Consider the following 26,765-nt stretch of genomic DNA (forward strand, 5'->3'; position numbering starts at 1 on the left):
AACCTGTTCTTGGGATATCCAAAGCCCTGAGCCATAATAAACATTTTCCTATTCACAAGTTAATTAACTCAGGTATTTAGTATAGGAAAAGGAAAGGTACTAGCTCCGTTGATGCAGTGATACAGCCAAATCCAGTCAGGGTATTCTTATACGTTAAAGCACAGGAGTGGCCGTAACACACTACCCAGTCACACAGATGAAGGCATATCCAAAGGCATAACATTTTGGGAGAAAATACGCTGCTCATTCTTCTAAATCATATATACATCCAAACATTGCTTTTTATTAAAGAAGTACACTTTTTTCCTTCTTTTTGAATTATCATTTGAAAGTCTCTTTATTAATGCTATTAAAAGCCAATCTGAGATACATTGTTCATAGATGCTTCAAGATTTCTGCAGAAATGATCATCACATATTCGGAGGGTGTCCAAGTTGTTCTTTAAATTCTCAGGCATATTGCTTCCTTTTCGCCCTCTCTCTCACCACTGTAATAATTCTCATCAGCAGCACTGCCAAACTTGAGTTCTTTTTCAAGCACACGCAAAGAAGACAGAGATGAAGAAGAAGAAATTAAACTAGGAAAAGCATGAGAATTGCTGCATGTGAATTCCACTCACATCTCGAAGCCAATGCATTTAAAAGATTAAATGAAAATTTCCCATCTCCTGTTATCACACCCTGCTGTCTTCACCGATGTGTTCTGAGAATAAGAGATGGCAGCTTCTCAATGTATTTCTGAGATTCCTCTGCCTTATAGTGCTCCCATCATTTCTATTTCCTAGCACGCTTCTGTGATAAAGTGAGAAATAATATTCCAAAATGCCAGCAGCATTCAATATAGGACACATTGCCCTCCATAATTAGCATATTTTTTTTCTGAGAGGCTACTGTTTAAGATGCAATGATTTATAGGCCCTATAAATATATAGACAGTTGCCTGGGTAAAAGGAGGATCTGCAGGAAGCTGACGCTGTGTACTAATAAATGCCAAAAGGTACACTAGGTTAAAGAAATTATGTATGGAGGATCCCGGCTATAAATTTCTGTTGCATTTTCTGGGCTGAATTGCTTATGTGTCTATATAAACTGCTTAGCAGAGAATAGGCGAGGAGCATTAAAACTTTAGTTAACTCTATTTCTGCAGGTCTATATAATTTTAAACTTATTTAGGACAATAGCCCATTTGTTTTATAAATCACGGTGTTCATTGCAATATCTTTCAAGCTGAAAGCATTAAATCACTTTCTATTACTGAGCCTGGAAGAATGTAGCCCTGCAGCATGGCTGGCAGAACATGTATCAGTGCGATATTGATCTAACCCGGCAAAAAGAAAAGTCACACTGAGCAGACTCCAAACAGCCACGAGTGTTATCTACAGGCTGCAGGGATGGTTTCAATCCCATATTTCTAGGTTAAATACATTGTATTTCTTTCTTTGTTTTTTTTTTTAAAAAGCAGATTCATGAAATTCTGTGACAATTATCATTTAGGAACTTTTCTTTCATCAATAAGTTTAAGAACTGTGGTTGTTGACAACTGTTTGGAGGGAATTATTTGACGTCCTGATTAGTTTACTTTTCAGCAAGGAATGAGTTAAAACTGACGAGACGTGAAAAGCCATCACTTCTTAAATAGAGTTTATAGTTCATTCCCAACCCATTCTGAGGAGTTCTCTTGGTTATTTGGTGGTTTCAGAATGTCACCAGTAAGGATATAGATATGGTGTATAGCTAGCATAGGTAACATCTTCCTACATAACGCCTAAATGACAGGAGTCTCAACAGGACTATAGAGAGATTATGTTACCGGTGACCAAATCCTCACCACTTTTCCCACAGCTCAACAGGTAGCGATCGTGTAATTTGCATGAGGCACAGAAAAGGGCCCACTAGGAGATAGTCAGATTAATATACAGTTGACATTCAAGCTCACTTAATGTGACATATTCTCATTAAGAGGAAAATAAAATCCTAGGAAGAGAGCAAATGGCACCACTGGAATAAATAGAAAAGCCATATGAAAACATGTAGAGATCTACAAAAATGAGAGCAGAAAAGAGAGAGAGGGAAGAGAGGGGGCAAGACAAAGATAGAGAAGCAGCAATGCTAACATAAAGGCAATAGAGAACTGAGTGTGAGCATGTTGTCATTCAGATCCATATACTCCCTGGAAAGGAAAGCCAGAGTCACTGTGACTTAAGAACACAAGAACATCACCTATTATCTCATCACTATGGTGAGAGTAAAACTGAGAGAAACAGCTGATGAAACGAGACCTTGTTCATGGCCTGGGTGGAGGTGCCTAATCAGTTGTTATGGCTCTCATTAAGAAAGTAAAGAGAAATCTTCAGTGTAGTAGGAAGGCTGCTTATTTATTTCTGGCTGCTCAGACTCCCAAAATAACCACACAGAAACTGCATTAATTAATTCACTGCTTGGCCTATTTGCTCAAACTCCTTACTGGTTGGCTCTTACATTTTAATTTAGTCCAATTCTAGTAATCTGTGTATTGCCACATGGCTGTGGCTTACCGGGCAAAATTCTGTCTGGTTCCAGCAGGGCTATGTGGCTTCTCTTTGACTCTGCCTCCTTTCTCCCAGCATTCAGTTTAGTTTTCCCCACCTACCTCTGTTCTGTTCTGCGCAGGCCCAAGACAGTTTCTTTATTAACCAATCGTATTCACAGCATACAGAGAAGAATCCCACATCACTTCAGAAAGCCAAGGTCCCTGCTATGATAGATTTTAATATAGGCTGCCTGTATCTGTCTGCTCTATGGCCCTTTTTGCTTGGAATTGATTTTGCTTGTTTCTTGCTTGTAGAAGGCATCTTGTAGGCTTAAAGACTCTTCTGTCAATCATGCCCTCTCTATTTGATCTTTCAAACTGCACGCACATACCACTGCATATGTCTGATAGACATAAATAGGTTCTTCCTTCCTGTTCAGTTTGCCTCACTTCTAGTGACTTATTTGAACATACATCCTACTCCATGACAATGATATTTTTCGATAATGGTGGCTGATATTACCACCTCGGTAGACTGAAGAAGATCCAGGAGAAAACAACATTGTTTTCTCTTGTGTCAGTTTTGAGGGTGCTTCCTATCCCTCCCTCATGTCACACCCTGCTTGGCATCTTCTTGATCTTCTCAGGAACAGATGCAAGAGCATGTTTACAAAACAGAACTATGATGGGCAACCACCTGTGTGACCCAAGATGGCTCAGTGCTCTCCATGGGCAGCAAGCCAGCTAAATCAAAGCCACCTAGGTAAATAATGGGCAGGGACAGGAGGAGAGAACCAGGATGCTGACTTATTGTGGACCCGAGTCTCCTTTAGAGGCTAGATATCAAAGATCTGAAGCTCTGTGCACATCCTGGGTCAAACTCTTTTACCATGGCTCCTCTCCTTAATCACATGATTCTCCAAACACAGCTGGGTGACCAAGACAAAGAAAGATAGTGCAGATTTGGAACTGGTGATTGCCTACCAGTCAAACTTCTTGTAGATTTGCTGTTATGAGTCATGCTTTACTAAAAACATTTGGAAAATGTAGGGGAAAAACACTTTTAAAAGTAAAAGGACCCACCCTTTGTTAGAAAATTACTGGCCTTTTTGCAGTAATTAATATTCCTGACTGATTCTGATGATCACATGTAAGGAGATTGTCATCAACTGAAGATGGGAGTTAGAGCTGTGTTCATTTTAATTGGGATACTGTTGAAGTTTATAACAATAAATGTTAGTTTTGGATTGAATGACTTTTTCCTATGCCTACTTCCTTCGGTATTATAGACACAATCATTATTTTGGTATGACTTCATGTGGCATGGGACCCTGAAAGTGGAACACCTTTGGACTGGGGTTCAGACATACAACTTACTTTATTGTTGGGAAGTGTGGTTTATTTTACCCAAAGTTTTGAGGTGGTTCCCATTCCCAAGATTTATAATTCTTTCTCAGCTTTTATCTCAATTATGAGGATGACATAAACCAGTGTGCTATGACTTTGGCACACTGACACACCAAAATGATATGTGCATTTGTTCAACATCAGCTAAAGTATGTTGTAGGTCACTGAAACATTGAGCATAATAATTTTGTATTATTGGAATGGTAGCATTTACCAGCAAAGGTGCACAAAGAAAATTTACACTTGCATGTGTTTCAAAAATTATATGAATGTTCGTAACAGACACAAATTAGATTGAGGACCAGTCATACCAATTCTTCCAAATTTCTCAGGGTTTACTCTCTGCTCCTGCTCAAGAGAAGAGAGCGACATATGTAGCAATATTGCCTTCTTTTCCAGGAAGAAGCCAATTTTTAAAGATGGATAACAGAGAGCTAGAATTGGTCCAAATGGGAACAAAAGATCAACAGATACACACAGTAATAAAGTTGGATCTGAACTTTGAATTGAAGGTAAACCAAATTATGAGCCAGTACCTGATGCCTGCAATATCGAAGCTGCTGCTTTTTAGAAACTGCAGTGCTGTCAGAGGCGATATTGACAGAAGGATGGACATGGATGTGATGAACGTGTTCTGGAGAAAAATGCCAGGAAAGCATCTGCACAGGAGCCATCTCAGGCTTTCAGCCCATGGAAAACTCAAAGGAGAAGATGTTATAGAAACGAATCCAAACTTGATAAAGATTATGGACGTTTGACTCTTTTTTGGAAAATCACTGTTCTGTATTATAGTCACATGATTGAGAGAAGGCAGCCATGTCCATAGCACTGGTATGATTTTAAGGAGAAAATATCTCTATTTTAATCCTTCTGAAAATTTATATTGCATACAATAATAAGCATTGGTCTCATTATTTTTTTCATTTTCTGTATGAAACAATGAGGTCATTTTAATATTTCATCAGTTTGAAAGTAGTGAGATGATGTTGATTTCTCTAGTTCATTGTTAGGAAATAAACAGTTTGTTCATCTCCTTTGTATAGTTTTGACTTACATTCAGTATTTTGCAAAGACTATCATATTGTATAAATTTATGTATATAAATTTATGTGGATAGATTGATGGATTGGTGGAATGTTTGCATTGGTGGATGGGTAGATAGAGAGGTATATAAATTGATGTAGATAAAACACTATTACCTTTAATTTTCCTGTATATAGTTAATCCTAAATAATGTGACCCCTTAGTGCTTAATCCTCACTTCTGCTTCACACTACTGGGATAAAGGTGACATCCCAGCATGCTGTGCCTAGTATGTGGATAAGTTCCTGTGGTGCTTTAAATAAGAATGGCTCCCATAGGCTCCTACATTTGAATGCTTAAGCACCAGGAGTAGAACTACTTGGGAGGGGTTAGGAGGTGAGGCTTTGTTAGACTAGATGTGGCATTGTTGGAAGAGGCAGGTCACTGAGGATGTGCCTTGAGATTTCCAAAGCCCAAGGCAGGCATAGTCTCTTCTTGCTTCCTGAGGATGTGGATGAAGAACTCTCGGCCACTTCTCCTTCATAGTATCTGCTTGTGTGCCACCAAACAGCCCTCTGGGACGATTTTTAAACCTCTAAGACTATAAGCCAGCCCCAATTAGAGGCTTTTCTTGTAAGAGCTGCTGTGTTCATGGTGTCTCTTCACAACCATAGGACACTGAGTAGACACCTTCTCGAAATGACTCCATCACGGCATTCCAATGTTTTCTGCCCCAAGATTAGCTTCACAGCCTCGGTGTGCTTGGTTACCAACCTCATCCGTTGTTTTTGCAGTTATTCACGTTGAATCTACTGGCATGAGCGAAAATTGAAGCCTATTGTTCATAAACACATGTTCTGTAACTAAAGCATGTAACGGAAGTCTATATACATTGAGGCCATACAAAGTGAACTTATAGATGGTGTGTGTGTGTATTTGTGCATATGTGCATATGTCCGTATGTGTATTTGCGTGTATGTACACCACTTCTCTATGCCTTGTGGAGGTTGTACTCCACAACCTTGAGTTTCTAAAGCTTTTGTTCCTATTGATGTGATGTGGTTACATTCTAAATGCTGGACATACTGACTTAAAGTGTTTGCTAACACCTTAGGCGGTACAGCCCCTGACTATTAATTCCAGATTAACGTATGCCTCTCATTCTTGTCTTGAATCCCTGGGACAGAGCCATGCCTGATATACCACGTCTGTGCCTTCCTGCCATGTGTCAGCCTCCTCCCAGTGGTTCCAAGGCTGTGTTTTTTTCTTTTTTCCAGGAATCCTGCACCTCATCACTTCCCTTATGGTGTTTTCTCTCTGACAGCAAACTACTAGAGTTCCAAACCTGTTGATTCTCCAGACTGAAGCTTTTGAGATATTGTATCAGGCTTGCAAAACCTTGCACAGGGTTAAGCGAATGCTTAAATTATGTAGATAAAAATGTATATTCTTAAAGCTGAATCAGCATTTAGAATAAAAAATATATTAATTAAAAAGCAAATGCCCTTGTAATGGAAAGAATCATTATTTGCGTTGCATGATGTGCACATGCCCAAAAGTCTTGCTTTGTTTAAATGAGGAATAAAACTTAAGACAGGGAGCAGATTAGAAAGAAATGACCCGTTTGTATTGTCATAAAAATTTTCACTCAGGACAGTTTCTGTTTATCCTATTCAATATCTTTCAGACATTTATTATCCACAGTCAGTGCAGAAGCCACTAGCCAGCTCCTAAATGCCAGGGTTTTAAATGCCTGTCAAAAATGAATTGGTACCTTATTTTTATAAGGACACTTTGTAATGCAAAAGGGCAAAATAGCATACTCTCTGAGGAAATATGTGGTTAGGCTGCTAAGCCAATATTTTTCTTTTAAAGATAGATAGCATCACCCTTCACAAAGAAATTGAGTAACTGAGCTTTCCTCCAAGCTGTCTTTCAAACATTTAATAAGAGCCAGCTTATCCCAGAGAATCTGTGGCAGATACCTGCTGCCTCCTCAGAGAGGGGTGCAAAAAGCTATGCAGACCACCCGCTGCAGGGGTTAGAAGAAATGGATTGTTCTTCTGACTTCGCACTCCAGGAGTCCAGGACTCAGAGCACTACCTAGGGCTCCATTCTGTCCTGTTAGTCACCAGTCTGCAGACTCTCTAAAATTCTCCTCTAGGCAGTTGCTACATTGGGTGCATCAGGCAGGGTGCCAGTTGGCAATAGGTACCCAAGACTTGGATCAGATTTACAGGATTATTTGGAGTGTCCATTAGGTCTTAGGACTTCCCCATCCCCTTAAAAAAGAAAAACAAACAAACAAAAACAAAAAATGTAGAAAAGATAAAGCTGGTTCTTACCATAGCAACCCTGGGGAAGAACTAGGCTCTACCATGACAGTGATGAGAAAGAGCTGAGCTAGAGAGGAAAATCAAAGAAAATCAAATCAAATTTCTAGCAGGAAAGCCTTTTTCAGAAAGCAGGAAAAAAGAAGTGACTTTGGGATAAGGAGAAATAAGAAATAAGAGTGCCAAGGCACTCTTAATAACTTTTATTAGGTGGACATAATTACTTCCAAATTCTCATTGGAGTTCCAAGGGGGGCTGAGCTAATTTCAGTAGCTGATGGCTGATGATGTATCTTTGACAGAGGGATAGAATATGGTAGTGATGGCTGCTGCTCAGGAGCAGTGGTGAATTCAGTTAGAGATTAATTTCCCCCCCCACTCAAATTAGACATAATCAATACCCAAAGCAACATTTCAAACTGCTTACCACAATACAAGAAGGCACAGCAAACAATTTTTAAAGATCCAGTTATCTACATCTCTCCTGCAAAGGGAGAAAGAACACATGTGATAAATAGCACAAAGGCACCAGTTCAGAGCCCATCAGGAATTACCCCTGGTCACTGGTGACTCCTGATGTCATGACACCCACCCTGAAAACAAGGCAGCTAAAATGGATTCTTGAATTCCATGTGGGTGTTCCTTCTGTTGCCTCTGTGCCATCCTTCCCTGAATGTGAGCTGAAAAAGATAAACCAAGTGGGTCAACCACTTTGAAGGGTTTGGTGCAAGGCTGCCCTTGAAATTTTCTCAGAAAATCACAGTTCCTGACCCTGTGACAAGTAATGGTTAATTTTGGCATTGCTGTTTGTTTCTGAATCCCCTCTATATCAGCACAGTTGTTAATTCGGTCCACCTTCCCTTCTTCAGTTAAAACATAATCAGGGTCTTTATCACATATGTTTAGCTGGCAGGATATATTTATCTAATAGGCAAGTTTCTAGAGAAATTTAGAACTGAAAGCCGGGCGATGGTGGCGCACGCCTTTAATCCCAGCACTCGGGAGGCAGAGGCAGGTGGATCTCTGTGAGTTCGAGATCTGCCTGGTCTACAGAGCTAGTTCCAGGACAGGCTCCAAAGCCACAGAGAAACCCTGTCTCGAAAAACAAAACAAAACAAAACAACAACAACAAAAAAAAAACAGAACTGAGAATTTATTTCACTGGTAGAGGACTTGCTTAATTTGGAAATGTCCTGTGTCCAATCCCCAACACCATACTAAAGGAATGAATGAAAAAAAATGAATGAATAAATAAAATGAGCCAATTTTCTAGCTAACCATGATTGCGTTGAACAATGGGATAATCTTCATCTTATTATTTCATTCTCTTCTTTCAGCCCTATTAAACATAAGGACTTTCATGTCCTTAAATCATACCATTTATAAATATTGGTAATTATGATACAAAATGCTTCTGAGAAGTCATTAGAAGAAAATGTAGGTGTTTTGAAACTCAGTAAATGAATTGTGCATGTTTCTCATGCTATGATTACCAGTAGACACCTGTCAGAATCAGAGTCACTTTTGGCTTCCATGAAAGAACACTGTCAACTGGTTTGCTTACAAGTCATCAGAATATCAGACTAGGGGGTCTAGCATAATTGAATTCTGGTAACGGCCTTCTGGGTTGGTGATCAACACCTTCTGGATTTAATCTCAAATGGCAGAAGGTGAGATATCCACTATTGGGAACCCATAACCTAACCAGGGCCATGTGCACCACCTGCTAGTGCTGTCCTATGAGTTTTATAGCTTCAGTATGGGAATTTGGGAGGAGCATAGCCTTGCAGTTTGCCACAGGAAAGAGCAGGCCTGAGGATGTGTACAAGTCATAGTAGCACCAATAAGGCATCATCATATCTAGCTATTTGCATAAATGTTTTAGCCACGTTTTTCCTCTATTTAATTGAGCATGCGTGCATCTTCCTACAGGAATAGCTTTGCCATCAATCTAAAATGTTCTACTGGGTCTCTCTGCTGTTTCATCAAATGCTCTATTCTAAAAGACACTGAGGCTGAAAAAGACTAACATTGGTGACTCTGAAGACAAACTGAGAAGATAAATATGTGTTTGGTAGTTTACAGGTATTAAGTCTTGTAATCCTTTGTAAAAGAAAATAAAGCATAGATATTTTATATAATTATCTCAAATTGATAGCGGCCATTTAGAGATGATGTGCAATAAAAATAATGTGTGTGGACACTCATCCTAAGCAACAGTGACAGACATTAGAGGACCTGTCACTTGTCAGACACACCAGGTCAAGGAAGTGAGTTAAGTGCTTGATATAAACTTGAACCTTTTATCACTTCTGTGAGTTAGCTGCTATTTTCTGAGCTTCATCAATGAGGAAAGAGAAGGTTTCTGAGGGATGCCTCATAATTTCATCTACATACAATCTGATTGCTATTCTTCTTAAGAGCTCCTTCCTGGACCAAGGAGATTATTCAGTAGGTTACAGGTGCTTGTTTCTGCACCTAAAAGCCTGAGTTTGAAAGTCATATCCATGTGATGGAAGGAGAAAGCCAAATCCCAAAAGATGTGTTCTTCATCTCTGACAAGTGCTGCTGTTCCCAGGACCATACTTAAAGCAGTATGGTTTGGGGAGGCCAGTAAGTAGATCAAGTTCATGAGACAGAACACAGGTACTTGCATGATTTGAAACTTTAAGTGTACTTTACGGTGTCCTTTTCTTTGGATGTCAGGTGAAGTACCTAAATTAGGTCACACCTCTTTACTAGTCATGAAGGGGCTACTTCATAAATAGTCATTTGTCCACTAGTGTCTTTAGTTCAAAGTTTAGCCTCCATAAGAGGGCTTTGAGGCTACCCTATATCTTCTGTGCTTCCTCAGAAAGAAATCTAGAAAAAGATCGTTGACAAACTCCCTTATATTGAAATATAAATAGAACTACACAGAAAATTATCACATGTACTCACTCATAGGTGTTTTTTAAACATAAAGAAAAAAATCAGGCTACAAACCACAATCCTAGAAAACTTAGACAACAATGAGGACCCTAAGAGAGATTTACATATATCTGATCTACCTGGGAAATAGAAAAAGACAAGATCTCCGGAGTAAATTGGGAGCATGGGGACCTTGGGGCAGGGTTGAAGGGGAGAGAAGAGAGGTAGGGAGGGGAGCAGAGAAAAATGTAGAGCTCAATAAAAATCAATTTAAAAAGAAATATAATTAGAAGTAATAAGAAGGGAAAAGTCACTTTGATGAGGTCCTTATCCTCTTAGCTGCATGTGACAGTTTCTTCTCAGTGACTTCAAAGGAGACTACCAGCATTGGCCAGGAATGCAAATAACCATACTTACAGAAATAGAATTTCAGTCTTGAAGGGCAGAATACAAGAAGTCCAAGAAGGGGGCAGCAGGGCACCCATGAAATGCTCAGTTATGTGACTGGCAGTTTGGCCTCTCAGTATGTCAGTATCTTTCAGTTAGAGAAAGGAGGATTGAGATGGACCACCAAGATAAGAGCTGCCACCAGAGACACCTTATAGAATCACTCCCTTCAAAAGTCCGCCCTGCTTTTAACATCAGAGACGCTTCCTTCTACCATGGGTTAAACAGATGTGGAGATCTACAAGCAAGACATTACACAGAGAGTGAGAGACCTTGGGACACTCAGTCTTAAAGGGAAGGTCTCTATCAAATCCCTCCCCTCACAGTTCAGGGAACCTTGTGGAAAAGAAGACAAAAGGAGGCTAAGAGCCAAAAGGAAAGGAGGACAGCAAGAAATTAAGATCCTTTACATTAACATGTGTAAAGCTCATATGAACTCAGAGACCTAAACAGTATGCACAACATAGGTAGGTCTGCAGCAGGTCCTCTGTGTATATGTATTGTGGCCTCCACGCTAGTGTTTTTATGGAATTCTGAGTGTGAGAAAGAATGGGTCTTTGATTCTTGTTCCTTCTCTTGGGTTGTTTTCCTTCTGTTTGTTTGCTGTATCCAACTTTGATGTCATAGCTTTTGTTTTATTTTATATGTTTTGTTGTATTTAAAAAAAATGAATGAATGAATGAAAACCTAGCCACGAGGGTAAAGCATAACAATAGAATTGTCACATATACATGCTAGCAGGTGGAAAATCAGGTTTTTACAGCAGAGTAACACTGGATGTATATACATCAACCACTCCAGGACACACCTCATGTTCAGGGGTAGTTGACCAACATAGAAGGTATTCCACAGTTGGGTTTTTTGTTATTGTTGTTGTTGTTATTGGTTTTTTTTGTGTGTGTCCTTTTATTTGAATATAGTTTTGTGTCTTGTTTTGTATCATTTTGGGGTATGGTTTTATTTTGTTTTCTTGGTTTGGAGGGTTTGTTAATATATTTGTTTTCATTTGGTCTTTGAGAAAGATTTTAAGGCCAGATGGGTAGGGAAGGGAAAGGATCTGGAGGGACTTGGGTGCGGGAAAGATATGATCAAAAATATTTGAATTTAAAAAATGTTTTAAATAATAAAATGTCTATAAAAATTGAAAAAAGAAAACCATGATGAAATGTAAATAATTAAGGTCAATATAACAACAACCTCCAGGGTAGTAAACCTCTCTACCATGCAGCTATTGATCTTTCAGATTCCAAAATTCTGATATAAAAATAGATGAAACAGAGAGTGCCTCTGATAGACTATAATGCTAATTACTATGTTAATTTTCTAGTCTTATCATTTGTACCTTTAACATTTATATCTTAGTCATAGAAATTAAATTTCCTTCACATTAAAATCATGTTTAAATTTTTTTTAAAAAATGTGTACCTCTTCTCTCTGGGCTGCCTCTCTCTTGTTTTTAGTGGTTCACCTATTCTGTCTAGGGAAATAAGATGTGCACAAACATGTCTCTTAGCTGAGATACTGTAGATTCCCAGGCAAGGGTGAAGAGGTCTGCCATTGTCTCTGCCCCTAAGAATTTCCTGGGAAGTAAAACATGAGCAAGCAGACAACTCTTCTTGGGGAAATCTGGATGTTTCCTAGAAGGAGGTGATACATAAGCTAGACCTAGAAAGTCGGAGAAAATTTTGCATGTATGTGCTTACAGTAGAAAGTATTTAAATATGCAACATAAATTCATGAAGTGGACTGTATCTATGTAACTACTGGGTAGCCTGGGAGGGCATCATCACAGACCCCTGCGACTTTGACTCTGGCCCAAAGCTTCAGCTCTCATACATCACATGGATTGCTGTGCCCTTATCCTTCCATGAGCATCGCCTGTATGTAGGGCATTTTCAGTAGCTCATTGATCTCCTTCCGCATTGTTCCCTTTCCTATATATAGCAAGTCTAATAATAGGTACTGTGAAGCCCTTGATTTTGGAATACCCGCAGCCCAAAAAAAGAATTTATTTGAATTGCTTGAGGTTCTTATCTCCTTTTTCCTTCAGTAAAGTTACCTTTGATATATGCCTTTGGGTAATTCAGCCTGATCTTGAAGTATCCTTTAGTTTTGAATCGAGTTTGGAAAAGCATTTATGTGATGTAAGTTCAAGTCATAGAAATTGAGTATAAATAAGAGACTCTAGAAATTACTCACTTTAGGTTCTGTTAAATTATTGGTTTTATTTAAAACAAAAACATAAGAATTAAACCTTAATAAATATTGAAAACTCAAATATTAAAATTTCTATGGTGACGTCTTATCATAAAATAATAATGTTGATGTATATTTGTGGTGACATTTTTAAAGAAATATTTGATTGGGAAAGCATTTGAAATATTCTAATTTTACTTCAAATCCACTTCTTATTAGGTATTGATAAGTATACTACCTACCTGAAAAGACCTTTAATACCTTAAGGCTAATCTTACAAAAGGTTAGTGGTTTTTATCATTCTACAGATAAAAAAAAAATGTTTCTTTTAAGTCAATGCTCAGCCTTGAGCTTATAGGAAAGTGCAGAACAATGACAATACCATTCTACTCACTGCATGATCATTTATTCTTTACAAGAAGGTAAAGTTTTGATGGGTTCTATGTCAGTCCACCTTTAGTCACTGGGTGTTAAGTATCTCATAAAAGTCATTTAATGGAGGCAGGTTTTACCTTGGCTCTTGGTTTCACAGTATTGGTGCCTTTGATTTTTGCGCCTGAGGTGGGGCAGCACATTATGGCATTGGGGATGGGCAGAGAATGCTCATCTCATGGTGGACAGGAACTAGAGAGCACAGAGGGAGTACACCAAGTGCCGCCTCCACAGACATCCTGCTGGTAACCTGTTTCTTATTATTAGGACTCAGTTCATCAAGTTTTAACCCTCTTCAAAAGTGATACCATCCAAAGAGGACCAATTTTCAACATCAAGTGTCTGTTAAATATGGCATTCCCTGTTCAAATTAAAGTATCTGAGGCCAGCTATGGATGTGTGATCAGTGGCAAGAATGGGGATTGTAATTACCATATTAATTAAGAATATATTTGTACACATGTATGTATGCATGTATATATGCTATACGTGCTATATATAAAATAAATATTTTTTCCTGTTTTCTTTCATCTCCTATTTGTTTATTATATAATATTTACTGAGTTGACCATGTTAGCTGGGATTCTGACTTTTTCCTGCATTTGGAGATAAAGAGCTGTGTTTGGGGCGGGCATTGGTGCCTTTAATCCCAGCACTTGGGAGGCAGAGGCAGGTGAATCTTTGTGAGTTCAAGGCCAACCTGGTCTACAAAGCTAGTGTTAGTTCTGGAAGAGGCTCCAAATCTACACGGAGAAACCCTGTCTTAAAAAAACAAAAAGAACAAAAAAGAGAGATGTGTTTGAACTTCACATTGATAACAGATGAGTTTCTTCTTGCTAATCTTGATTGTCATCTTGAGGTGATTGATATACAATCTAAAAATGAGTAGAGCACACTTGTGGGTGCATTTGAGAGTGTTTTAGGTATGGAAGACAAGTGTGGAAGCAGCTTAGGGGTTAAGAGCCAATCTGTACTTGGCAGTGTCATCCAAAAGACTGAGAAACTGAAATAAATATTGGAAAAGAGAAAGCTTGCCAGTATGCGCAAGCTCTGCTTTTGTCCCAGTGAGTGTGTATACTGTTCCTGGCATCACCCATGGACAATAGTCTCCAGCTTCCTCAATGTTTCCAAAAGAAGTTACAACAGCAACTTTCCCGGGAGATTCCAGGTCTTCAATCTCATATTGGACTACATCATTGCTACCCCATGTTGTGATGCATTCAAATTAGACTGAGCACCTACAAGAGTCTCTATTCTCGAGCATGCTTGCAGTTATTGTGGAGGTATCTGGCTTCCAGTAGTGCAATCTAGTCTATTAGACTCTCTTTTAGAATGGAATACATACTATTGGTTTTGCTTTTCTAGAGTACTCGTCTTGATACAGGATTTAATGAACTCCTTGCCTAGGTGATTGTGAAGTTAGTTTGGTTTTCAGCTGTTCCTCAAGCTGGCCCTGCAGACTTTAATGCAACTTAATGCAAATGAACAGATCAGATCTTATATCATGATCTTTGGGTCATATTTAGCATGTGACAATTTCTCAAATTTATTTCTCTTCTCTACTTTCAATGGAGAGCTAGTGAATACATTTTCAAATAAAAGTTTCATTCAACCTTTCTGATATAAATGTTTGTTGTCCCTGTCCTTTCTACTTAATTTACAAGGAAATGAATAGAACTTTTTAAATCATTCAAGATAAAGCTCGGAAATGTCTGTGTGTGCATGTGTGACAGAAGGCATGCACTTGCTCCTAGTGACACTGAAGAAACCATTTCATTAAAAATTGCTCACCTGTGAAAATAGTTCAGTAACGTTGCTGCCATACAAGTGTGAGGACCTGAAGGCTATCTCAGATAACTTGTAAAACAAAAGCTGTTGTGGTCCTGCGAGCTTGTCATCTGGGTTCTGAGTGAAGCGAGGCAGATGGATCTCTGGAGCATGCTATCCAGCCAGCCCAACCTACTTGACCAGTGAGAGATCCTGGATCAAAAAAGTAGAAGCAAGTAAAGGATGGATGGTCCCTGAATCATGCCATTCAGAGGTTGCCCTTTGGCCTACTATATATGGGAAAATGCACACAAGTGCACAGATAGGCAGGTAGACAGAAAGAAACACACACAGAGACACACTCACACACAGAGATGGACAGACAGATAAACGAACAAACATATGGTTGATCACCAAATGTGTTTGTTTATGTCCCTTGCTGTTTCTCTCCTATTTTTCTCTCACTTTTCTTTGAATTTTGACAGCAATGACAGTTGGATTTTATCTCAATAAATGAGTTTTTAACTATTAAAAAATAACTGATTCAAAGTGTCTCTTGTCCCTTACTAGTGTTATAACTTAAATAAATCTATGTGATATTTGGCAGAACTAATTTTCCTACGTGGAGGCCAAGAATATAGGCTACCTATAAAAATCCCAACAACTCATATTTTGAGCTTGAAAGTATGATGACCAAAGAGGTATCCATGTTAGACAATCATTTCAGAGCAGTTTCTAGAGACTTCAACATATTACTATCTTGATGATGATATATTGACCCTATTCGTTCTGTGAAAACTCTGCTCATTTGAGCACTTATCACTCAAACATTGCATGGCCTTTGACAATATGTTTTCTGATTGGGCTCCAGGTTGTCATCTGCATTTTGTCTTCAGCTGCAAACACACACACACACACACACACACACACACACACACAACCTTCAAACAACCCTTTAGCCAAAATTCGATGTCAATTAATTATTTGCAGGATTCATTAATTCGCAACAGCTTTTCCAGATTCTCATTAGAATTAACAAGATTCTACTTGAATTTATAGATTATCTGTCACTCTTTTTGTTCCACTTAAAAAGGGCACGCATATTTCAAAATCACTTCTAAATCACGAAATCTAGTCATTTTTCCCCAGTGACATCTGTTTTAACACATAATTAAAAACATGGACTCTGGATCTGTAAAATAATAGCTTGGAAAGACATAAACATATTTCGAATGATTCCTGCCCACGGGATTCTTTCTAAGACAGAGAAAACGGAAGTGCCCGAAGAATTCTTTATAAGGTGTCTGTTTGGCTTTGAAATAAATAGAGGGGTGATGACACAAAAAGCCATGGACTGCCCTTCGAACCTCCAGATTATTCAGTGCTCTTTCCTATTTCTTGTTGAAAATATTTGTTTGGGTGGACTTTGGAAACCCAAGGTCTTAGTCATCTCGTTTTCGAATGGGGATACCCAAACCAGTATATAGTGTAGTCTGTACTTTAGAATTAAGGATTTATCTAATGCACGGGAAACTAACTGAATTGTCAATAACATGTGATTTGAGTTGTACAGATGTAAATTATGAATGAGCTGTTGGGAAAGAAGTCTACTGATTCCTAGATCATCTACCAATTCATGTTTATTCTCTATGAGTTGGATTCCTCCTATGTATATATCATAAATAGAAAGAAGGTATCACCATGTCACTGGTTATTTTGAGTGTGCAATAAGGAGATCACTTGCTTTATTCAAATTTCTAAACTCTGTCTTCAACTGGGCCATCATTGCTTCAAAAGGATCTTAGTGGGTGTCAGTGTATCACAGTGACTATTATGACACATTACCACCTCAAATATCTCCTGGGAGAAGGTCAGGGTAAGAAGGAGTGGTCCATGGACTAGTTTGTGTTGGAGCACTATGATGTCCTAACAGTCTCACCAGATAATAGACTTTTATTTCATTCCCAGGATAACTAAGAAACAAATCTGTGAAAGTCACACAAATAGAGATGTGGAAATGTAGATCATATCATCTTATTCATTGTGTTAAATGCATGGTTGAACAAATGGACAAATATTAGACAAGAATTTTATTAGATAAAAAATGCATGCTAAGGACATATTCCGAGGAGTTGTTTATAAACACTGGAATCTATAACCATCTAATGAGTCTTGAATGGATATAATGGAAGAAGGACACCTGTGGTGGTAAGGGCCAGCATTTTTACTCAATGCTATTTCATCATCTATGAGTTCATTAAGTATCTGATATCCCTGGAGGCACAAAGCACGGGCTATGGCAAAAGATAAATTGCTCCATAGGGATTTGCTGTGGACCAATCAATGGATTACATCTTTCCTTCATCCACTTAATAAATAAGTTAATAAATGAGTAAAAGTGTTGAGTGAAAAAACTGTAGTCTCTTGTAAAGCTTAGAGTTAAGTGGTGAAGAGTTCCATGGGAAAGTGAAGTGGGGTTGTAGTTGAAGACACCAAAGACAATAAGTGATTTGGACAGGTCCTCAGAGATGTGAGCAAAGGAGGGCTCTCTAGGCAACTCACTAATATACCATGCGAAGGGTAAAGATGAAAGGTGTGATAAACCTCAAGGTGATGTGGACAGATGAGGACAGGCATCATGGGGAAGGAGCAGGATATGCGCAACTTCTGGGTTAGAGATCACTTGGCTTCTTTAAGCATCTGAAACTAGTGGTGTGTGTGTGTGTGTGTGTGTATTCTACCTCTCTGAGCTATGGTCTCAGTCATGCTATTTAGAAAAAGTATTAAAAGCCCTGGAAAATGATTACACAGTTGGTAAATTAGATGATAAACTAACTCACAAAATTGTGTTTGAGAATGTTTTTCGGCCTGATTTGTATATGTGTGTATGTGTCACATTTTTTTTTAAATTGTGTTCAATCATTAGTTTTCTGGAATATGGTATATAAAAGAAATTTGTGTGGTACCATCACACCTAATACAAGGATTAATACTGGTGTAATGCTTGTATATAGAAAAGTCAAGCAAGGCCTCAAATAGGAGTGTCTTCGGGCCCCCATATCCCAGAGCAATTATATTGCTCAACATGTAGAAATAAATAAAATTAAATCTTATAAGCTTCAGATAGCTTTGATGTTAAATTGCCTTAATTTTTTATATAATAATTGCATTGTTTTCGGGCTGGAGAGATGGCACAGTGCTTAAGAGCATTGATTGCTCTTTCGGAGGGCCTGGGTTCAATTCCCAGCACCCACATGGCAGCTCACAACTGTCTATAAGTCCAGTTCCAGTGTATCCAACACCTTCCCACAAGCGTACTAACATACATGAAATAAAAATAAATAATGTAAATAAGGATTACATTGTTTTGTTGGCATATTAACAACACTGAGAGACTTGAAATAATGACAGATGAATATATATATATATATATTATTTTATCACTCAGGGAGTATATGTGTGTGTTTATAAGTGTATGTGTGTGTATATTTGTGTGTATGTGCATATGTGTGTGTGTTTGTGTGTGTACTTTCTGAAACAGCTATCAGTGAACATAGAGAAAAACAGTCAAAATAGTTACAGTGATGGGAATTCTGCCTCTCTCCTCTATAGCTTTTTGTTTTCTGATAACATTAATATATGTCCTCATAAGGACATATGGGGAGGTCAAGATGGTGTCAGCATGGGGTGGGAGGAAAAATGATTAAGTGGTTGAAAGTATACACTGTTCTTGCTGAGGACCCAAGCTCAGACTTCATGATCATCTGTAGTTCTAGCTCTGCTTCCAAGACAGCCAACAGCTTCCTGCTTTGACTGGCACCTGAACACATATTAAAACTCAGACACTGACACATACTCAAAAAACCGTAGTAAAATCATCCACAGAGAGACTGGCCCAAAAAAGATAAGTGACATTTCAGGGTTTCATTTCAAGCTCCTGCAAACCAAATCATCCTTTAATTGTGCCTCCTTCTTACCTCTGTTACGGGGTGGGTTCTGTCCTATGTGCTCTGGAGTGATGTGCTTCCAAGTCAGAGTGGCGGCCTTTGAGAGGTGCCTGCACACAGCAATGTGTTGCACAGCCTGCTGGGAGACAGGCAGTCGAGAGGCTGACACCTAGTTCAGAGACAGAAGAACACAGGCTCATAGACACAGGTGATTTGCAGAGTTAGGCATCCTGTAGAAGGCAGAGCAAAATGTCACTTTCTGATTCCCAAGGATATTTTTACTAATAGTGTTTTGAGCAAAGTATTTAAAAATCATCACTAATTATATGAACTCAATAATTTGTTGACTTAGCAGTTTGGTCTAATTTATATTGAGACAGCTACTATTTTTATCTAGCCAAAAAATAAATTGAATTATTTCCACTTATGACTACTCTTTTGGGTATAATTAATTTTTGCAAGCACTTCATTTACCGAAATCTAGTCCGAATCTTTTTGGCATTATCTTTATTGTTTGTGTATTCAGGGTATTTCTAGATTCTCCCCCTCCCCTTGTCTCTGTCTCAGGCCCTCTCATTCCTTCTCTGAGTCCCCTCCATTTTTTCCTTCCTCCCTTTTATTAAAACTCTTATCCACTCATTTATTTGTCTTAAGTGGCATTTGCTAAGCGCTCATTGCAAAAATGCTTTGGGGACAGTTATTTACATATGATTATCCTGATGCCAGTGATGCAAGAGAGAGAAAGGCACATATAAAGCAAGGCTACATTCCCAAGGAGGAAGATGCTGTTTATACCTAAGAATTTAAAGGAACTTTTCAGACTAGAAAACCCTTAGGCTTGCAGATATCACTAGGAATCTTTCCCTCACAGGAATCCTTAACAATTGCCAAGTAACTTATTATTGGCTAACATATGCCAGGTTTTCACTTAGACTGCCTCATAAGGTGACACCATAAAGCAAGGGACATTGCCTGACGAGAAGTTCAGGTATTTATCTAACGAGGAGAGAGAATTCAATTAAAATACATGAATAATTTAATTCCAGAAGGAATTTTTTTTCTGATCAAGCCAATAAGGCTGCTTACCAATTAGTACAGAAATGAGGGCCAATGTAAAGTGTCTCCCAATTAAATAAGTGGTTTCTATTTGTACTGAGCAACAATTCATTAACTATGTATCAAATAAGTAGAAGGTTTGCAATTTGTTTAATAGTAGCATATATGTTTACCGCAATTAGAAGAAGCTACTAGTAATGAGGATCCTGTAGTTATTTATGCTTCTAAAGGTATTTATAAATAATAAATTAACACTCCATTATAAAATATGAAGTCATGCTTTTATATAGAAAACGGGAGTCTGGGTAAAATCAGAGCTGAAGGAAGTCAGTAAATAGTGGTCAGCCTTTTGATGTGCAGAATGTGCTCCACATATTTCTGGTTTGTGCTGGCTACTAGGATGTCTGTGTGGGTCATTATCAGAGAAAATATGACCTTCTTCACTGTTCCCTTGCTCCGGTAACTATTACTGCATAACTAATTAACACAAAGCGCAGTGCAGCGAATCAATGCTTTATTTTGCTTATGGATTGTGGATTGTGAATTCAAGCAGGACTCATTTAGCTCCCAGGGGTGTTCCTGCATAATTATGCTCAGACATTGGTGGTAGGAATTGGTCACTAATTCTCCAGTACTCACTCATGGGATTGGCATCTGAGGTAGGCCTTTGGCTAGGGATTAGGCTGTGTAGTAAATCAAAATACTTTACAATGGCCTCTTTATTTGTGCTTGAAAAGCAATTGGAATTCTTTGACATGGCATTTGGTCTCCCCTGAGCAATTATTCCTGGAGAAGCAGAGCCATCTGCAGCTGAAAGGCCATCTGCAGGATCACTGTCCTTATCTGCATTCTTGGAGACAGCCAGGTTCATAAGGGTCCACAAAGAAATGCTATGAAACCTGCCTCCTTATGAGAAGATTGTCAAATATGTACATTCATTGTAAAATGAGTGAAATTTCTCATCAAAAGCGAAACTGATTATTTACTGAGTAGGCTTACTTTAAATGTCTTGATGAAAAAAAACTCATGTGACGATTTTCTCTAACATAATTACTTTGAAATTCACATTTCCTATAGTTGCCTTTGTATATAGTGGTAAGTAAAAAGTATATAATATATAGTGGTAAGTAAAAAGTATATAATATATAATATGTATGTATTATATATTATACTTCATCAATTGTAAGATGCAAACATTCTTGCAATATCCCAGTTCTTTGTGTACCACTGAGAGTAAAAACAATTACAAGCAATGGTCATAATACTAATCCATTATACTAACATATGTGACTATTAATTTGATTAAACAATATTTGAAGTTTCAGATTTTATCTGTGCATTCCATCTTTGATATGCAATTCATCTACCCTAAAGAGATCCTTGAAAAATATACAAATCAGTGTTTCAAAAATAGCATATGTATGGTCCATTTAAGTCAAACCACTTTCCAAACATGTCTACTATTCTTCCTTCACTACACTTAAGCTCGTGAACAGGCAATCCCTATTTGCCTATTCGTCCAGCTCCTAGCAACCATAAATCATCTCTTTGCTTTGTGGATTTATTTCTGTGCGTCCAACAGAAAGGGATCAATTCAATGCACAGCCTTTTCTGCTTTCTTTCAGCATTTACAGGTGTTATACGTAACTATGATTGTCATTGTCAGCGTCGTTATTAAGTCCTTTACATGACAGCACCGTCACTAATAAAACAAAAGAGAATGACTTTCCACTACATGTATTTAGAATATAATAAGATTATGTGTTCACCAATGTTCGGCTTTTTAAAACTTCAGTGGAAAGATGAGATGAAAGACAAAGGCAGAAAGACAACTCCCATGGTGAATCTACTTCATCTATAAAAGGCCTTCAGAAACTGAGTGCCTCCTTTTCCTAACAGTCTTATTATTGGTTAGATAATACAATGTTGTTTGATAAAAGTGACTTTTAACAAGATATCCCCAGACTCTAAAGCCCATAATTAAAGCAAATTTGTGTAACCCAATTGCAACTTGATAACTTTCCCTCTTCCATTAAAATCAAGGATAGGTTGAGGTGAAGCAACCGAGAGGTGATATTTTTTAGGCCTTAAATCATAGGTACATATGGACAGTAAGGCTGTGGTTTGGGCTGGAGAGAGTAGGCACAAAGAGTATATGAACAAAATCTTAACTGGTATGACTGGCTAATAGATACTGATTCATCCTAAGAACACTGGACATGTTTTTGGACATTTACTGGCTTCAAATATCAAGCAAGGAGATTAACATTACACAACTCCACACCAACTGATATGTTCTCCACTCCTTAGTCACTTTGACCTTACAATTCTTCATCCTAACCTTGGACTTGACATCATTAACCAAGAACCTGAAATTCATCTAGCCCCAGTCCTGTAAGCTTTCTGAGCTCTGAATTACTGAGAAGGGATTCATTATTAAATTTTGGGATACTCTCAGATAAGGAACCGCTATTTCACTGTGTATCAGTGGGTTTGATAATTGTCTGGTTGGGTGTGTGGTTAACAGAAATGCATGAAATTAAAAGTAGAGACTTAGTCATTAGAAATTCCACTTGGTAATATAAAATAGAAGCCTGATTTAGGCGAGGTTGGCAATATGATGCTGAGAAAGAGACAGTGAGGTGAAATAGTGTAGATCCATATAGGTAATAGGAAACAACTGATTCAGCTAAGCAAATTCAAGTCAAGACTGGACATAGACCCAGATTCTATATCTGAGTGGCACAAAAGACAATCAAAAGTCTAGAGCTTAGGTGGATAATGATTATGATGGTTGACATCAATTGTAAATGTGATTAACAAGGATTTAAACCTTTGTACATGTCTGTGAGGGATCCTCTGGATTGGATTCTTTGACATAAGTAGTCATTCCTTAGGGCAGTAATATCTCATTGGATGGGACCTAAACTGAATAACAGGGAGAAAAAATAATAACCCAGCACAAGCATTCATAGTTCCTTGCTACCTGAATTTGAATGTATGGGGAACAGACACCTCCTCCAAATACTGCCTTACCGTGACTAGCATGATGGACTTTAATCACTATCAGCCAGCGAAAACCCTTCCTTCCTGAAGGTGTTTAGTCAGCTAGTTGTTCTGTTGCAGCATGGAGACAGCTGACTAATACATGAATTTACAATGGCACTTGTAAACTATGAATGTGTTTGGGAGCAAAGCTATCTATTAGAGCAAATGGGTGACTTGTAGGCCATGCTCATAATAAATTTGTCTTAAAGAAGTATTGAAAATAAGTAGGTAAGAACAAATTCATTGAAAGGAAGAAATTAGGATTATGGTAACTGTTGGGGTCTTGAAAGGAACAGATAATGTGTTTGTGTGTGTGTCTTAGTTAGGGTTTAATTCCTGTGAAGAGACATCATGACTACAGCAAATCTTATGAATGAAGACATTTATTGGGACTGGCTTAGAGTTACAGAGGTTTAGTCTGTTATTGTCATGCTAAGAATCATGGCAGCATGAAGGCAGACATGGTGCTGGAGAAAGAGCTGAGAGTTCTACGTCTTGATCCACAGGCAGCAGAAGGAGACTGTGTGCCACACTGGACAAAGTTTGAGCATTTGAGACCTCAGAACCCAACCCCAAACAGTGACACAATTCCTACAACAAGATCACACTTCCTAATAGTGCCACTTCCTGCTTCCTATGAGTCAAGCATTCAAACACATGAGTCTATAGAGTCTATAGGTGCCAGTCCTTTTTAAGCACCCACAGTGTGTTTTTGTATGTGCGCATGTGCTCACACGTGTGTATGTATGTGTGTTCATGAGGAAAACTGATGCCTTTGTTAAGATATTGGCTTTCAGAAACCTGAGGGTTGGAGAATCCAAAATCCAAATCTTCCAGTAGACGAGACATTTGGCTGTGATTTCTAGTCTGAGTCTGCTTTTTTATAATTTCACTGATCACAAATACTAACTAATCTAAAACACCTTCCTAAAATACAAGCCTGGCCAGGATGACATTAAGATTAATGGTCACATCAGAAACACTCAGTCAATGAATTCAATCTTGAGAGTGTGGATTGAAAGTACTGATGAATTAGAATGGTAGAAATTTTCACCAGGGGTTGAGAAATGAAAGCCATTCTTAAGCAATCGCCATGCGCCAGTGTGTTCACCTATTTTTATTTAAAAAGCTGCTTACTCTGAAAAACTTTCCCTCTTATGCTTGCATGGTCTACTGTGAAGTGAGGGAGTATTTCCGGGGCTCCCCTGTTCGGCTCATTACCACACTCTGGAGCAGCAGAGCATTGTAAATGTCTCCCATAAAGGTTTGCTAGTGATTGCCCTTAATTTGTATTCAGATGGAAGCAAAGAGAAGGAAAAATACACAAGCAGGAGTCTTGTAATTATGCCACATAAAATTATTAGGCAATTTAGAAAATTGTTAGTGGGAAGCTGCCCATCAAGCATAAAAATAATTTTGATTTCGACATCCAGAGTTTAATGTGAGAATGATTGTAGGGAGACCACACTGTTAATTTTTCCTTTAATTATTGAAGCACATTTGAATTTGTTTTAAAGAAAGTGATATAGCTCTATAAAGTTGAATCACTCCAGTCAAGACAATCCGGCTTTGGCTGTGTGACAAAGCTCATTTTCCAAGGCTTGCTGTGAACTGTAAAGCTATTAGAACAAAGAATATTTGTTCTGTTCTTTGTTCCCCTAGCCCTTCTAGTTACAAATAGTAAATGACTGATATTTTTTCTGGCAACCTGAAGAATATATGTTATAGGTATATCCAGGTGTTTCAGGTATTTTCGTTTTAAATCTAGAAAGTCTCGAACTTGTCAGTTTTCATGTGCAGAATTCTTTATTCATATATTTTTTTTAATATACTGACATATGCTCTAGTAAAAGTTAGGAACATGTTTCCATCCTTGTTATTCATAATGTCTTATAAATTGTAAGCTAAATATTCTTGATACTTAAACAATTTACATCTACAAGCTTCAAAGTATATGATATTTGGTGTTGATGTAATTGAATTACATGCATCTATTGAAAAGTCAGTTGTTCAGGTCAATAGTGACTTTAATATCAGACTTTCAATCCCAGAACTCAAGAGAAAGAGGAAGGAGTATGTCTGTGAGTTGGAGGCTCCCCTGACCCACACAGTTTGTTCCAGGACAGCCAAGACAATATAGAGACACCTGTATCTAAAAGACAGATGGAACAGAAAGTCAGTGTTCAATAGTAACTGTAATTCATACCCTTCAAATTAATAGTCCAAATTCTTAGTATGTATGTGAATATATGCAACCACACATACATATACTATGTATGCATATTTGAATATAGGTGTATACACACACACACACACACACATATATATATATATATATATGTTTGTGTATATGAGTGTATGAATATATATGTGACCTATTTGGAACACTTGTCCTAACTCTCATCTCTCCATAGAAAGTTATCTCATTCCTTTCCTAGCTGTCTTTAATAGGACGTGCTGGAAGGCACACTTTTGTACAGCAGTGAGGATCTCCATCAGACACATGATTCTCTCAAAATGTATTGTTTTATGAAAACAAGTAATGCACCCTCTGTAGATTGCCAACCTGAGAATGGCAGCAGGCAAGGAAGTCCTTGTACTTGTGTGAGGAGATTGTCCAAGAGCAGAGAATGTAAGGGAGAAAGACCATTGCCACCAGAGAAGGTGAACACACTCACATTCCTTTAGGCCCTAAGGGTGAGCCACCTGCTCTTGACCTTGTTTGATCAGGTTCTTTGCAGTTTGGGAATTATTTGTCCTTGCCTTGCTGAGTTACTCTTGCTTTGTCTTATTAGCTTCTCATAGTTGTTCTGTTTGCATCCTGCCTTTGTACATCTTGGCAACCTCAGTATTTCCTGGATGACTTATGAGCTTGTCCCTTCCGTGTTTTGCATTTGGGAAGATGCTTTAAGGATGCAGAGATAAATCATATCTCACTTTATTTTCCTGATTCTGTCTTTGTTAGGATCCTTTGCACAGCAATCTTGTTCCATACTGTCCATATGCAAATGTAGAAAGTAGCTCTTTGGTGAGAGGGTTCTCTGATCCCTTAAATACCAACCACATCTGTTCCCAGCATGAAAGTAAGTATGATTTCTTTTTTTGTCAATTAAAAACAACAACAACAACAAAAAACTGAGACAGACTCCAATTCAGCATTTAATGTACAGATCAAGAATTCAAGAGTTAATCTCTGGAATCATTCATTCTATCCATGTATCTCTATGATGCCCTTCTATGAAAATTTTGTATACTTATTTTCATTGTGATTTGCTTCTAAATGTTTCCAGTACTAGCAGGGTAACTTTTTCTAGCTTTATGAAAATAGCAATAAAGGAGGCTGATAACCCTTGGTAGTGAAAACAGTATGCACTGTTAGGTCTGTCCAATTGAGGTTGTTCCTGGGAAGTGCTACTGAGTTGAAATTTAAGGATTAAGTGTTGGCAGAGGACTAAGAGAATAATGTTCAGGAAAAATGTGAGGAAATGCACTCTCTGGAAAAAAAAATAAAACCAAAACCTGAGCGAGAACAAGGATCAGACAGAAAAGCAATACCTGTTGCGATGGCCATCTGACCTGAATGGTGACAGCGTCAACTGGGCCTATGAACCAGTGTTGGTCATGCTACAGTTTTACTCACAGAAATGTGTGTGCAGTGCTTTCTGTATGGCATATATTCTTTTCAACACCCA

The 26,765-nt window shown here is 38.2% G+C and overlaps 1 protein-coding gene across 9 annotated transcripts in view; it reads left to right on the top strand.

The window, feature by feature from the left end:
* The window catches only part of Nrg3 (neuregulin 3), a 977,464-nt gene that overhangs the window by 471,303 nt on the left and 479,396 nt on the right, over nucleotides 1-26,765 (top strand). The gene's annotated exons all lie outside the window — the stretch shown is intronic.

The sequence above is a fragment of the Microtus pennsylvanicus genome, chromosome 10 (genome assembly GCF_037038515.1).
Source record: "Microtus pennsylvanicus isolate mMicPen1 chromosome 10, mMicPen1.hap1, whole genome shotgun sequence".
Taxonomy (NCBI): domain Eukaryota; kingdom Metazoa; phylum Chordata; class Mammalia; order Rodentia; family Cricetidae; genus Microtus; species Microtus pennsylvanicus.